The following is a 16,549-nucleotide window of genomic DNA, read 5'->3' as shown; positions in this document are numbered from 1 at the left end:
GGACCTCTAATAAACGGGCGCAGATGCGGGTTCTCAATTAACTCAAGTTACTTGCTTTGCTTTTGTTGTTTACCAAAATCGATAATTTTGCAATTGTCTGTCTCGGTCGAAGCAAGATTCTTATGCGGTTTTATTCAGCTCAAAATTTCTGTCAGTGAGAATTAATTTTTGACACATACGAATTTCGATAAGATATATTTTTGAGCTTTGCATGTATCATATTAATGCTTGGCAACAATGCTTCTATCTATTTTTTGTTTTGAATTGTTTCATTTTTACCATAGAGCGTTGACACGTTGTCTTAAATCGACACTTATGGCCAAACTAAATCCAAAATTTGTAGATAAAATCAATCAGACAGTAGTAACAAATATGTAGAGGGGCGAGTAGTCAATTTGTGAGGAACTGTTTCAATAGTTAAATCAGATAAATCGACAGACTGTACTGTACTATATACTTTGTACTACGTACTGTTATGTTGGAAAAATTGTTATTACTTTTGTACAAAAAATAATCTAACCATATGTGTCGCCTAAATTATCATTTTCAGTGATGATATATTCAATGGAGGTTGTTATATTTATGAAGTCCTACACCCACTCATCGGAAAAGTGTGCGAATTCAACAGACAGTACATTAATTGAGAATAGGGTTGAGTCTTTATAAATACAATGACCTCTACCAGACCCGAGAGCAAGGAATAAACATACAATTAAGTATTTATTTGCCGAATTAATTTCATATAATTCTCTCAAAGGACTTTCGCACTCAACCTCAAACTCAGAGTTTCATTATCAAGTGTCATATATTACATATATTCAGTCAAATTATTATTTGTTGGTACAAATGCTCTCGAAAGTCGTATCTAAAATTGAATTTTGTATGTACATAAGTTGTCTATGTACCGAAATCGTCTGTATTGTTGAAATTTTCAAACATAACCACATGCACTTGAAACAATGGCTCATACAATTAATGAATTATTTTTCGTATATCGACGATATTATGAAATAAAGCATTTATCTCAACTTCAATTTTTGTTTTAAAATTAAAAAAAAAATGACATTGAACGCAAAAAAAGGATTGATTTAATTTGCGATGATTTATTCTGGACCACGTAGTATTAAATTTTGCAGATTTTATTCGGATGATTGATTTTGATTTTTAAATGCTTTTTATTATTACTAAATTATGTTCACAATACATCTTATATCTATTGTAATAGCTACTGATCTACTGATCATTTTCTATTTTACAATGCTAATTTAATATTATTAGTAATCATAGTATGTATTATATTATTCTAATGTTAATGTAATAATAGGAAAAAGAGCTCAGAATCCTATTTACAATTCTTATTATTCGGATGATGTACTCTTGAAATGCAACCGTTTTGAGTAAAATATTTATTTATAAACACATTATATTTTCGAAAGAACCGAAATTATACAGGACACTATCTGTTTGTTCGTTTTCTTTTCAGTATACGTGTTTGTTGCATTATTAATTGCAGCGCCTCGTTGCACTCAAAGAGGTCAACAAATAAGACCGAAAAAGTCTGCTCTTCCTTTTTTATTATTTGAATCATTTAAAATCATACATACATTTTGTTACATATACACACATACCAGTGGCTTGCCGTGACTATTAAAACAGGGGACTAGGGAACTTTTGAATTATAATAATCTCTTTTAAAGTGATGTGTATTTTTTTCCATTTTTTGTTAACAGAATTATCTTAAGTAGTCTATCTTTCTTAATAACATCTCGTTTATTTTCAAAACTTCTGAAATTCTGAAGGATTTGCCGAAGAATTTATTGAGAATGCAACATTTCAAGGCCTCGTTATTTGTTTCCGCTTACTTGAGACCATATTTGCACTCAAGAAATTCTGTGTAAATATGTGTTATTATAATTAAAAAATGGTTCAGAATGATGCTTGATAGAAACAAATCAGAATATTCTTAGTGAAAATACTATCAATGCTTGAAGATACGAGTAAATATATATATATATATATATATATATATATATATATATATATATATATATATATATATATATATATATATATATATATATATATATATATATATATATATATATATATATATATATATATATATATATATATATATATATATATATATATATATATATATATATATATATATATATATATATATATATATATATATATATATATATATATATATATATATATATATATATATATATATATATATATATATATATATATATATATATATATATATATATATATATATATATATATATATATATATATATATATATATATATATATATATATATATATATATATATATATATATATATAGATTTGAATTTATTGTAATTGAATTGTTGATATTTTTAAATTTTAAGTAAAACACTTTAGGGACTAGCGTAGTCCCTCCAGTCTAATGCTGGGACGCCACTGATACACAAATACGTTGATGCTCAATTTCATTCTTACAAAAAATCAATCTTAGATTACATTCATTTTATATAATGAAAGATTGGAATCGTTTGCTCGATTGTTTTTACATACATATATGTATTTTTAAACGCTATCTTTATTGGCTTTTTTTTTAATTCATCAAGGCATAACAGCCTTGCGCCTTTTGATAGTCGATGGCTGCAATTTGCATATCTCTGGACCGTAATTTGCGAGGCACTTAATTGACGATTTTAATTTATACTTTGAAACGTTCGATTAACACTTTTTGCATCTTACGACAGTAATCATACCTTGTGTTTTATTTTCAATGATACTGGTCAGATCGGACAAAGACGAATGCGAAGAGCGGTGGTTTTAACGATCGTACGCGAAAAATCTGAACCAAATCGATGTTGGAAGACAACTTTTTTATTAACTTCACTTTGTTAGTTCCATGAAATTCCCGCCCGTCAAAAAATTTAAATCTGATTTTGAACCACTTCCACTCTTTAGATCGCTTTTATATATTATAGACATAGGGGGTTAGCTAATATTGAAGTAAGCCTATGTCTCGGACATGAAGCTAGAAAAGTTAATTCATTAAAAATTACATACGAATCTTGTGTCAGATCGAAGCCACGACAGCTACCTTTTCAAACGTGGCTTTCTATCGCTTCACAAGTCAATGTGGTAAAAGCTATTTGTTTCACTAATAATGGTAAATGTACATATGTATAGTATAGTATAGTAAATGTAAATGTACCAGGAAGGCCAATAAGTAAACCCCAATGCCGCTTTCTGGCCAATAACATCGATATACAATTTTAATAAAGCATCATAGAGACATCTATGGATAAATTTTTGATAAACTTTCATTTTCGGAGCATTTTTTTTATATAAATCGTCAAATTTCGAGATGTTTGAGACATTTATGAACAAATTTGCAGCATTTTTATACGAATCGGCAACATTCAAGATGGCGAAAACTCGAAAATTGCAAGAAATGGGTAAAGGTTGCCAATTTGTTGGAACCGTTTCAATGAAATCAAATAAGTTGGTAAACTCTGATAGAAAACGATCGACCTGGAGTCACAAACCAAGATCTGGCCAGCAACAGTGACCAGTGGGACCACTATCTTCGAAAGCATATATGCTAACCTAGTAGTCCACCCTGCTGGTTATGAATATTATTAAAGATTGAGTTCGATTTAGAAACGTATATGCAATATGTAAACAGCTTCTCATTGACGCTGAGACTTGTCTTCAGACGAGTTTGATGTTAAATCATATGAAACAAATTTGCTAAACTTCACTTCTGATAATCATTTGTTGAAGAAATGTTTTGAATCTTTGAAAAACAGTATACATATGTACTCTATTGTGAACAATTTAATTTGATTGTGAAGAAAAAAAGCCCTATTAGACAAGTTTGCATTACAACCTGATTTGGCCCCCAACTCAAGCTGTTGATTTAAGTACACTAATAATGAATCCATGCATTTTCTAAACAATAAACGAATTCCGAAACGTTCGTACTACAATATTTTTAAACCTTTCCCTATGTATGTATTTACGCATGTACTGTCACCGTTCATTCCAACGCGCGAATCCACTATTATTATCATATTGAACAATCGCTCTGTGAAGCTTTATGATCATTAAATGTGGAATTTTACAAGCGAAAAGAATGGAAAATGAAAGTGTGTGTATGTGTTTGAAAGATTAATAAAAAAAAATACAATAATAATTGAATGAAAAATATCGGCGAGAGAAAGCAAACGTGTGTTCGTTTTGTTTTGACGCATGCGATTTCCATTTGAAAGATATTTGACTCTTTGAACTTCGACGTGTTGTTTGTATGGGGGTAAGACATGCCCTCGAAGACTTTTCGTTATCGAGATGATAATTGCTAAGCGTTGCCGGGTCCAAAGTTCGCTTTATTTGTACGACGGGCAAGGATCAAGCGCTTTGTTGGAACTTACATACATATGTATGTACGTTTTACACACAATGTAAACAAAGCTCACGACCAATATCTCAATCATTTGAAAGCTTTTCGAACACATTAGCATTTCTTATGTTGTTCGCGTTAACTGATTGTGCCATCTTATTTCCATATCAATGGGCTTTAAAAAAAATTCTCCCGATACTTACAAAGACATTTTTTTCTAAAAAAAATAACATTTTCCTCATAGTTCATGCTACATATATAAATAAGGCAATAAATTAAATGGCCAGTATTTCAATCAATTTAGGTTACTATATAAATCAGTTTTCGACCAGTATTTTATTAACAACATGGTCAGTATTATACTATTAAATGTGAGTATAAATAACTAATGGATAGTATAAAAATCGTATCAACCTTGTGATGATACCATCCAAAAAGTAATACTGGCAATTTGTCAAAATAAAACTTACCATTTAACATTCATTCTGACCCATTTACATATGTTTAAATACTGCCCATTTAATATAAATACTGACCTTTTAATATATATACTGACCACTTGTAGGTATACTGAACGATGGATACTGGCCGTTTAATATAAATACTGACCATTCATATTTGAATACTGATAAAAATAGATTTAAATACTTAATAATAATAAATAATTTCATCGTATGTACATACAACGTGCAGATCAATTTATATTCTATTATTTATTCATTTAAAAATTAATCATTATATGTATGATGTATAAAAATCGTATCGTACGATTTTTAATATTTAAATTTTAAATAATTTGTTCGTCATATTATTATTTCAAATTTTCTTGACAACGTTAGTTGAAATGAATATTACTATGGTTAATAGATAAATTTCTAAATGTCATTTGGTTTGTTCAAAACGAAAAATCACAAAAGGGCTATTATTATCTATTCAGCTCAATTGTTGTATATTTTATGCAATCGTCAGAAATTTATGAAAAAAAACAGGGCTTTGGAGTCGCTTCAAAATTTACCGACTTGAACGATTTTAGAGTAAGATTGACTTATCTTGCCAACGTATATAATTGTTAGTTAAGAAAATAATAGCGATTTTCAAAATATTAAAGGAATTAAAAAATCACTAATGAGAATAAAAAAAGTATGAGACACATTAAAATACATGCAATTAAACGATTTTATTTATAATGTAATTTATTTAAATTCATGATTTTTATAAAGAAATTATTATATTTAAGTTATTATTGGATTTACTTCTAATTGTAGAATAGTTGTCACATACCGTTATACTATGAATTAAAGAAAATAATAAAAAGGAATCGGTTGATTTTTCGACTCTGACTCCTCGCCCTGGAAAAAAGCAAGGTTCATGATAATTTTATGAAATAATCAAATTTACAAATTGGTTGTAACATACACGTGTAGATTCCTTACAAGATTTTAACTCGAAACACGGACCGAATTTACTGTTCGTGCATTTAGCAGGCTACTTCGCGAACTTGAAAACACGGTTTGAAAGTGCACAACTATGATAAATTTGCGCATTTACCTGCGTTTCCTATACCTGTCGGAATAAAATATCAAATTTCTTAGAAAAAATCTATTATACGTACGTACATACTTGAACCTTTCTATGAATGGTGAAGCTTGCCATTTTTCCGATACTCTCCCAGGTACAATTCTACACATCTTAAAATATATATTATATATATTTTTATTTTTCTTCATTCTTCGACAATGCGTAGTTATGTACATATGTATGTAGTTTACAGATGCATTTTTCGTGTCTCGTCTCGAATAATTCACGTGTCGACAGTTTCAAACGTCTTAGTGTCGGCCAATAAACAACAAGTGCGATTAAAATTCTACCTCGGTAAAGTGCTGTTTTGACTTCTAAGAACGTAGCATGTAACACGATATATAAACGTTTCACTGGTTGTCCTGTGTGAATTTTTAGGATCGCGTACTGATTTTGTGTATTCAAATCACGCGCCACTATGGTAACGCAGGGAATTACAGATTGGACCATTTGACATTTCGTCGTATTGTTTATACGTTCGTTACACGGTATTTATGTCGTAAATATGTAAGTGGGTAGGTGGGTGTCTGCCGACTTGTGGTACTTGGGAATAAGTCCTAAATAAATTCGGCAGGTGTTGCCAATTTCGATTCGATTTGACGTAGAGCCAACGTCTCTTAATGAGTCGTCTTCAAATCTGAGATTGTCTCGTTGATTATATGTAGATGAATAAATAGCGATAAACGTTGTTCGTTTTCTTGGTTAATTAATCAACACTCGTTACTTAAATTATAGTGTGTGAATATGTCGTGCTATCCCATAGTCAAGAGATGGAAATCAGTCAGTCAAGGGATTTTCGTATTTACATTTTTTTTTGCTCATAAATAAATGCATTAGGAATCAAAAAGACTGTGTTCAAACTTTCAAACATTCAAACCTGCATACATGCATACATATATGATATATACACGCACAGTGGCGGACTGGCCATACAAGCGTACATGCCCGATGGCATGTGGGCCCCACTATCCGTTAGAAAATATGGGCCCTCAGTAAAATTAAATAACTTTTTAACTATTTCACGTGTGTAAAAATGTATAGGATATTGCACTTTGGGACCTAGAGTTTGGGTATTTCAACAAAACAAATTTCTTACGATATACACAAACAACTAATACCTGCTTTAACATCCCAAGGATCGGTTAACTTTTTTTATTAGGCTCGAAATGTAAGTTTCAACATTTGCGTGGCCCCTTTTACCGGGCCCATTTCCAACCTCAAGATTATGCATATACAACTACCTACTGAAATAAAAATGGGAATGAACAAATTTCCGTGAATAATATAAACTGAATTGTTTAAAACAATTTTGATAGGACGATTCATCATCAACCAGCGATTAAAATTTACTTCATACATACTTTCAAAATAACATTTGATTATACTTCGACGATATAGTAAGATTTAAATTTACAATTTTAAACAGTTTCCGAATATAAAATCTATTCCTAATCTTGACAAATCCATGTATATAGAAACATAGGATAGGGGCCCCCTCCCCAAAATCCTAATTTTCGATTAACATTAATTGAAAATATTATGCATTTTTTGTTTTCACTTAATTTAGGGGGCACTCGCCCCCCTAAATTAAGGAATAGTGTGAATTTAGAAAATATTATGAATTTAATGATTAATGAGATATTATGAATTTAATGATTAATGAGATATTATGAATTTAATGATTAATGAGATACTATGAATGCTGCGTTTATTTCTTATGGATGTTACTTTTGGGTAACTAATAAAATAATCGCTGCTATGTGCTTTGAAAAAATTTTATTATTTTGAAGCAAGTATATTTTGGTTTTTAAGTGGTATGCCTTGGGTAACATTCTTAGAAATTGTTCATCCCATGGAGCGAATCGTTAGAAAGGTCCCCTTTACTTTATTTTGTCTCAAAAACGGATGTGTATCGTTTATTTTTCCGAAAGTTCGTATATTTTTTGATATAGTGATACATTTTGATGGTCGATTTTTGTTAACCATGTCAAGATTTTTGGAAAAAAATTTTCGTCTGCGGCGCTTTTTTGGCTTTTTACATAATAATTTTTTCAAAAATAAGCTTGTTTTTTTTCATATTTTTTCCGATTTAAAAAAGTTTTTTTGAAAAAAAATTCAATTTGATCAATCTTTGCATGCCCCCCCCCCCCAAGAAATGACGTCCCTGATTGTTTTCTACCGAAATTAAAAGCCACTTTTATGCCGCATTCTTTTATGATGCATTCTATTTACCTAGGACAAGGATTAAAACGAAATATACAATGTAATTTATGGATCTATTTTGCTTTTGTAATTTTTCTTGTACCTAAATTTGTTTATTCTCATTTTTGAAAATTATATTTATTTTTTGCCCTTGATTTTTAACGTGATGGAAAGAAGAAAATTTTGTTATATGGGGGGGGGGGGGACAAATTTTTTCAACCCTGGGTGGGCCCCCTTTGACTCCTGGCATGCACTGATTTCAGTCCCAGTCCGCCACTGTACACGCATACTATATGTACATATATATAGAGAGTGCAAAAAGCATTTTTTCGTTTCCTACATAGGAAAGAGTTTGGGTATTACCCATATATCTACCCCTTTTATTTTCCCTTACCCTTACAGCATACCCACTCCTTTTATTTTGGGTATGCTTGGGTATAATTACTTTGAACTTCAGAGAAACTTCTCATTAATTCGTTTTGTACTAACCTCTTCTTATTTCTCCAGCTTCTATGTGGTAATACGTCATACTTGTCGTTGCTGGAACAGTTATGTGTGTTCGTGGTAGACATCATCATTTGATGGTTGTACCTGCTGCTTTTCATAGTTCTTTATCGAATGGCTTCCATTCCAAGAGCTATCCGACTTCTCAATGAAATTGTTGCTGCTGAGCCTGAATGGGATATTTTCCACTTCAGTAAGCGTAGGTTATCGGAGATTATTTTATTCTCGTAGACTGCGCTCATCATTATTTTCATAATTGAATGTGATGTATGTATGAGTGGAATTTTGATCTTCTCTCTTCCATTTGGGCCTCGCAGGGATGTTTTATATTTGCGGCTGGTTCTTATATATGTATATGTAAGTGCTGGCTATAGATGCAAGATATTCCATACTTTATATTTCTTTATTTGATATTTTAACTTTATCTGATATTATTATAATGCTATTGTTTTTTTATGATTATGTATACATGTATTTTTGTCTGTGTATATAAATATTTATGTATATATTTTATTCTCCTCATCTCTCTCTCGGCATTTTTCGGCCATTGTGGCGTATTAGGGACTCCTGTAATTCCACAATGGTGCAAACTTAATCCTAAAGAAATAAATTATTATTTAAATCCTTTTTTTCGTCTGCATATTGATATTAAATACACACGATGATGGCTAAATATCTCATCCATTAAATTTACAGATATAATTTTATCTACAATAGCGTCTTCTGAGCAGGGTCGGATTTTTCCATATACTTATTGTATAAAAAAAAAAATATATATTTATGAACAGGCGTGCTTTTTGGCAATGTTATTTTAAAATTTCTGTATTCGGAATTTAAATTTGAGCTTAATGCATTTTATCTCTGAAAATTAGTTCGGTATATCTATGGACATATGTATAATATGCAGATAGCGAGCTCGTTACATTTGTAGTTATGCGATTGTATGCAAAAACACTCGAACCAACTAAATTGTGACTATTTCTTGAAAACAGAGTTTAACTGTTTATTTTTTGTCAAAAAAGGCTAATAGAAGTCGTTTTCGATATATACATATTTTCAAGATATGGTCTAGTATTTAATTCCGTTATAAAAAGCATCCATAAATGTATTCAATATATATAGGGCTAGTGTTGTGCCTGTTGATATTTTAACGGGTAGTTTTTGGAAAGTAATTAATACATGAACCACACCCGAATCTATTGTCGCTAACGATTTCAACCTCGCACGCTCTCCCGGTCGTCCCCGTACAAATGAGCATATATGTATGTATATGTTTAGGTTTTTATCGCATCATCATGAACTTTTGATAGTTGTAATATTTTTTTTTTGAAATCTCCAGATTTTGTTTTATTTTTTTAATAGACGCCCTACTAACACCCTCCATTGTCGCGATTTTGTTTTGAGAAAACTTTCCTGTGTTTAATAATGATGTAATACTTGCAATTTTTTCTTTAGAAATATCTGATTTTCTACCCATCTAAAAAAATCCAATAAAAGTTTTACAAGCAATTTAAATCATAAAACAAAGTAAAATTTCGAGATATTAAATACCAACTTACCTTAGAAATATGATAAAGTTGCAGTAAAAGAGAAAAAAACACAGTGCTTTTCACAAAATAATGAATGATTTTAACGGAAACGCACGTCAATATTGAACAAAATTCAGACGCAAACCGATTTCAAACATCTTTCTTTTGTTTTTGAAGACGTTTTGAGGGATAATCCACCGATATTTTTTACTAGTGAATAGAGTTGCATTTAAGGATAAGATCACAAAAAAAATGAGGCCAAAAGTTCCCATAATGAGTTATTTACGACCGTGACAAATTTACCCAAACGCATCTCGAGAGGGGTGGCGTAATATTCTGGTCAGGGACTGTAAGTAACATGAAAGTAGCGGAAGTCCAATTTTCAGTTCCAAAAACACTTTCTGTTCGACTTAATTTTCAAATTGCTATCATTTATTTTTATTCGATATATCCAGAATCTCGGAAAAGCAGAATAAACGTATCACAGGCCACCAGTATTTTTAAATATTTTTAAACGAAAAACAATATATGTATATAATGTTTTACGAAACACTCGCCCCGTTCTGTGAGAACCCTAGCGTATCCTAGAGTCCCGTTAGCCTAATCCGGGTTTTCTATTTTTCACCCACGAATGCATTTAGACGGTGAACACTCTCTTCCATGTTCCCACGTTACACTATTTTTGACATGTAATACAAATTCCAGCCTATTTAATCCACAGTACGCCATTTGCATCGACTTTTAATGCAATACTATGCCTGTATGTGTACTTCCGCGATAAAATAATTTACCGGTAATACAACGCTAAATAACAATATATGTATGTATTTACATTTGTATGATCTTATTAAAGTATTCCATCTGAATTCTATCGTAAATATATGTACATATTAGGCATAAATAGTCATTGAATATTTTTACATGTGTACATATGAGAGTACTGTAGACTTTTGTAGTGCTCTTGAGTACTAGAATTCTAATTATAGTAGCATTTTTTTTGCTCTGTGCGTACTATCAAGTAGGGAATAGAATGATTGATTTGCCAATTAAGCTGAAGATCTTTGAACTTACCATCGTTCGTACGTCCAGAAACCCAATTAGCATTTTTAATCAATCTTTGGCGTGGTCAGACATCTTGTTTTTTTCATTCTTCTTTTCCCAGTGTACATGCATATTTAAATATTACATGTCGTACGTGAAACATATTAACGGGTTCCGATTTTCAACAGTCTCGATTCATTCCATCATCGCCGAAAGGTCTCTCTTTGTGGCCGAGATGAAAAACTCGTCCACGCAGACTCCGGTCGCTTGGGGCCTTTTCAATTTGAAGCGTATCGAAACGCAAATGATTGCCAGTTAAAAAAAAGAAATAATATAAAAATTGAGAAAAGAAAATCGACTCCCATTGCACGTCCATATATGTACGTATCATTTCAAAGAGGATTTAATCATTATTAGGGGTATGTGTGCCGCTAAGTTTTGCTTTTAGTATTGTTTTTAGTATGTATATTGTTCAGAGATTACGTGCATTTAAATGTGTGTATATGTACATATGTATGTATGTATGCATCGGTGCATTTGATTCTAATGAAAAAGGACAAGCAAGCGCTAATGGATTTTATTTGTAGCCCGATTTGATTTGACGAATTATCTCGAGATGTTTTTGTTTTTTGTCGCCCGGCTTCGTGTAGGCTATTTTATAAAGGTTATTTTTGAGAAGCAAAAGGTCAGCATTTATTCTTGGTATTTTAAAGTGTGGATTAATATATATTATATGTATGTTATAATACTTTTTTGGAATTGTTATGGGATTGCTTTTTAAATCGTACAATTGAAGTAATCGAATTCATTCTACATGATTGATTGAAGGCTGTTTACAATTTTGCATTTCAAATCCAATGTCTCAAACTTCGATAGTTCTTAACCTCAAGTAATATAAGAAACTAGTGTTTTGCCCGTTGATTTTAACGGATGGTTTCAGAAAGTAATTGATACACGAATTAAAATAAAGCTATATGTTATATATAAATATAATGTCAGGTAATTTATAGGCGCGTGCACGTATTAATAGTATAAAGTTGAGTGCGCGCATTACACGATCGCCGATCCAACCCGTTCACCCGTTCGAAATGATGATTGAATGTGTGTGCGTGTTTGTCTTCGCGGATGTGTGTGTATGTATGTACGGTCCCACGCAGCGCATCTGACGCTGACGCCACCCGTTCTAACTCGCTCAATATCAGGAGCACATGTCAGACGCTCCACACTCCCCCCCACTTCCCCGCATCTGCTCGACACGATCGGTGTTCTAAAATTCGTTTTTACAAGCCTCTTCTATGTTTGCCTTTGCTCGTTCGTCTGACAACATTTGGATTTGACATCCTACATATATTCTTCCGATCGTTTTGAAACTTTGCCATTTTGGGTGTTTTGGTCAACAATATATGTATGTATATTCAAATCAAAACCGCCAGTACGATGGTGAAAAATAATCTTAATAGACAAGCTTAAAAAATCCTGAAATTTTTACCATTTTGGCGTCTAATGGTAAGTTGCCGTATTTATTTTCCTTTCGGTCATTCTTTTGCTTTGTCATATTTTAATTCTTTAAACTCCTATTCATTTTTCTTTTTCATACTACATATATCTTATAAAATGAGAACATTATCTCATACATACTTTTACTCCACTCATAGGTTATTTTGAAATTTCTATCCTTGTCGACGCGTCCGCCACATATCCTCAAACATACATATATCGCGTTTTATATATATTATTATATCCTAAAGATACGAGTTTAAAAAGCCCTGCCCCTGTTTGAGAGCCGCTGCTCGCGTGCCGTTTCGTATCAACGAGTGCCGAATTGAGCGATAAAACTCCATATTTTCAGGTCTTCGTATTATCGGGGTTGGCTTCTAAGCATGTGGGGCGAGACCGAATCACTTTGCGCTTTATGTGAATTTAATTGAGACCCCAATTTAAAAAAAATCATCACACTCCCCTCAAAAATTAAATTATGGTCGTATATGTACTATTATATATTTTTTTATCGTTCAATTGCTTCATACGGGGCCGTCTTCTCGTAATTCTTGTCTGGTGAAGATGTCCTTCCCACGTGAAAATGTCGTTCAACCCCTTCGAGACGGTAGATAATATCCGAAGGGGTTGTTGTCGGTTCCCCATAGAATTTTTCTTGTACATCCGGTGTCAAATTCTATAAAAAATCGAGTTCGCTTCCTCTTGCACTTACGGCTTGTTCGGAAATTAAAATCACATGGGGTGTCAAGATATCATGTGTGTAAATTCTAATGGTTGATTTAGAATGCTTTTGTACAATTTATTTTGTCGGTTGGTGTGATTCCTGCATTTGTTTCAGTAGCGATCGTATATTTATTTTTATATTAAATTACTAATTAAACTACATCTAACACATCAAAATTTAATGCGAAGGATGTTGTTGTTTATCAAATCTTGGGGGGTAATATGGAGAGTGCCACTCGTAACTCCTTTTCGACTATTAACCTAGGTCGATATTTGATTTTCATTTCAGCTAGTGCCGAAAAGCCTGTTTCGCATAAATAAGACGTTACAAACGGTAGAAACACTTACATTGCTTTGCAATACAAAGATTCATACTCTCCATTAAGATTCATCCTAAATTTAATTATGGATTCATTTTGAAACTTTTTTAGTGAGCTATCGCATGATAATTCTATCAATTTTTCTTTTTCGATGGTTGTCAGCTCGAATTCGTCTTCTTCATTGTAGTTAAATGGATTATTTATCCATAAAAACTTTGAGAAATCAAGGTCTTTGAAATAATTGGAAAAATGCAGCACTAAACCATCCAAGTGGTCGTTAAAAGGATTTTTACTTGCTTCAATATTGGCTGTGGCCCAGAAATCTTTGGAAAGTGAAAACATATCCAACTCATTCTTATGTAAATTTTATTTCCATAACTTCAACTTTTTAATGAAAGCTTTTACTTTGTCTTTTTGAACAAATGGATGTATTTGTGATCCCTGCATTGATTTATTTAAACCGCTCAATTTAACAATAAAATTATCGTTGTTGGTTTTCTTCGAGAAAGGTTGCTATTTCTTCTTTGAGTTCAAACACCCTTTGAATCATTTTTGCACGAGATAGCCAGCGAACTTCACAATAATACAAAAGTGAGGTATAATCAGCTTCCATATCAACACACAGCTTTGCAAACAGCCTTGCTATCAAAGGACTGTTCTTAATGTAGTTTATAATTTTTATAACTTTTGTAAAAATGCTGTTCAGTTCTTCGCTTATATTTTTTGACAATAGAGCTGCTCTGTGAAGCATACAGTGCTTCCAGATAGCGTGTGGTGCTTTCTTTTCGACCAATGCTTGAAGCCCTGCTTTGTGTCCGGACATTGAGTGAGCTCCGTCGGTACACAGTCCAACGCAATTATTCCACTTTATGTCGTTTTCTTAAAAAAAAACTATCTATTATATTAAAAATTTCAATGGATGTGGTCTTCCCAAGAATGGGTTTGCAAAATAATATATCTTCTAATATATTATTATCCGCGACATATCGAACATATGCAATTAAATGGGCATCTTTAGCTAAAACAGAGCGTTTGCAAAGGCGCAATTTTTAAAATCTTCCTCTCCGGATAATTTTTTATAGGAATTAAATGTATATATAAAAATGAATAAAAATAAACATTCATGCATTGCATTTTTACTGTTAAGCTACGATATGAAGTTTTATTTATTTGTAGATATTATGGTATGAAAATAATTTTTTTATTAAAAAGTTTTGGCGCCTCCCAGTTTGGAAACCGCTGGTCTAAAGTATCATGAAGCGGCGTATCAAATTAAAACCGTAGATTTGCATATATTTGAAAGAATATGTTATTTTAATGGAAATAATTAATGAAATACATAAGTAATAATTCTTTTATAATTTTTTCTGATATTTTAATTTATTTAACTAATAATAAAATAATAAAAAAATATTTAAGTTTATATATTTTTAAATTAAATTTCATTTATAATTTTTAATTATTTTAATAGTTAAAGTAAAGTTTTCGAGGATGCTAACCTTAGATTGGACAGGTATTTCGAAACTACCATTCGCCCGACGAATTTTTCAACGGAACACGAGCTATGAATGTTAAATAGTAATAAGGCGTTTTGTTCTTTATCATCACTCTTTGGGTAGATACCACGATCGTCGCACTTACCTGACGAGCCGATATCGCAACTATTTCGCGATAAGAGAAAAGACACAGCCGTCACATGGCTTACGATTCGGCAACGTTGCTTCGCACCGACAAAAATTCATTTGCCTCTGTGGATTTTCCTACGGCTGCGTTTCGAAAAATGCCACCCCTATCTTGCGGGCATGCTCCGAAAGCGTCATTTGCGTTTTTCAAGTTTTGAAAATTCAGTCCCGATTCGGCGGCAGAGTCGACTTTGGAAAGGCACTGGTGACCATTAGTGGCGTCATTGGAATGCGCGTGCGCACTCGACCGTGTCAAAAGTAAGACGCCATTTTATAACGTATACAATAGCGCGAACCGTTTCCAATTGAGTGAAAACAATTTTTGATCAAAATTTTTTTCTCATTCTTATACATACATACATACATACGTCAATAAAAAAAACCCCGCCAAATTCGCCAGTCAAACTTTGTCACCACCTGTATTGTGCATAAATGGTTCTAAAGGATTAGCGATCATCGTCAACATCTTGCACGCGTACTATGTATGTAAGTACATATGTACATAGGTGTTTCAAAACTACTATATTATATAAGGCATACTGGCGTTAGCATTTTTTAGTGTGTACATTTTTTATGTCACTATAAACGAACGTAGTTTGAATATCTAATTTGGATTCTTCAATGCTGTTCTGTCCTCTCTAAATCACGTTACATACTTACACTAACCGGTGAATGTAAATAATCTTCGAAATGGCAACAGCAGTTATTTTACATTTAAATTGCATGTTGTTTAAGACTAGTTTGTAGGATAGCCAAGGGGCCGCTCATTGTTCCATTGTTGTAAATCCTTTGTAAAAAAGGTTCGGCAAACCTTTAACAATGCATTTACAACATTTGAACAATACGCGGCACGCTCTGGGTCCGGGCTGTAGTCATGGCGATCGTGCACATTTACAATTTAAATACAACCGAATACATCCCAATTGTTCCCAACAAACTATTATATAATGATTTTTCTTTGATTGTTTCAGGTAAGAGATCAAGATACATATGTATGTATTTAGTACACTAGCGATCATGTTTTCGTCCCCGCTGATTATCGACGATTTGTGAGTAATTTCG

The sequence above is a fragment of the Arctopsyche grandis genome, chromosome 2 (genome assembly GCF_051622035.1).
Source record: "Arctopsyche grandis isolate Sample6627 chromosome 2, ASM5162203v2, whole genome shotgun sequence".
Taxonomy (NCBI): Eukaryota; Metazoa; Arthropoda; class Insecta; order Trichoptera; family Hydropsychidae; genus Arctopsyche; species Arctopsyche grandis.
Note: the sequence above shows the minus strand (reverse complement) of the source record.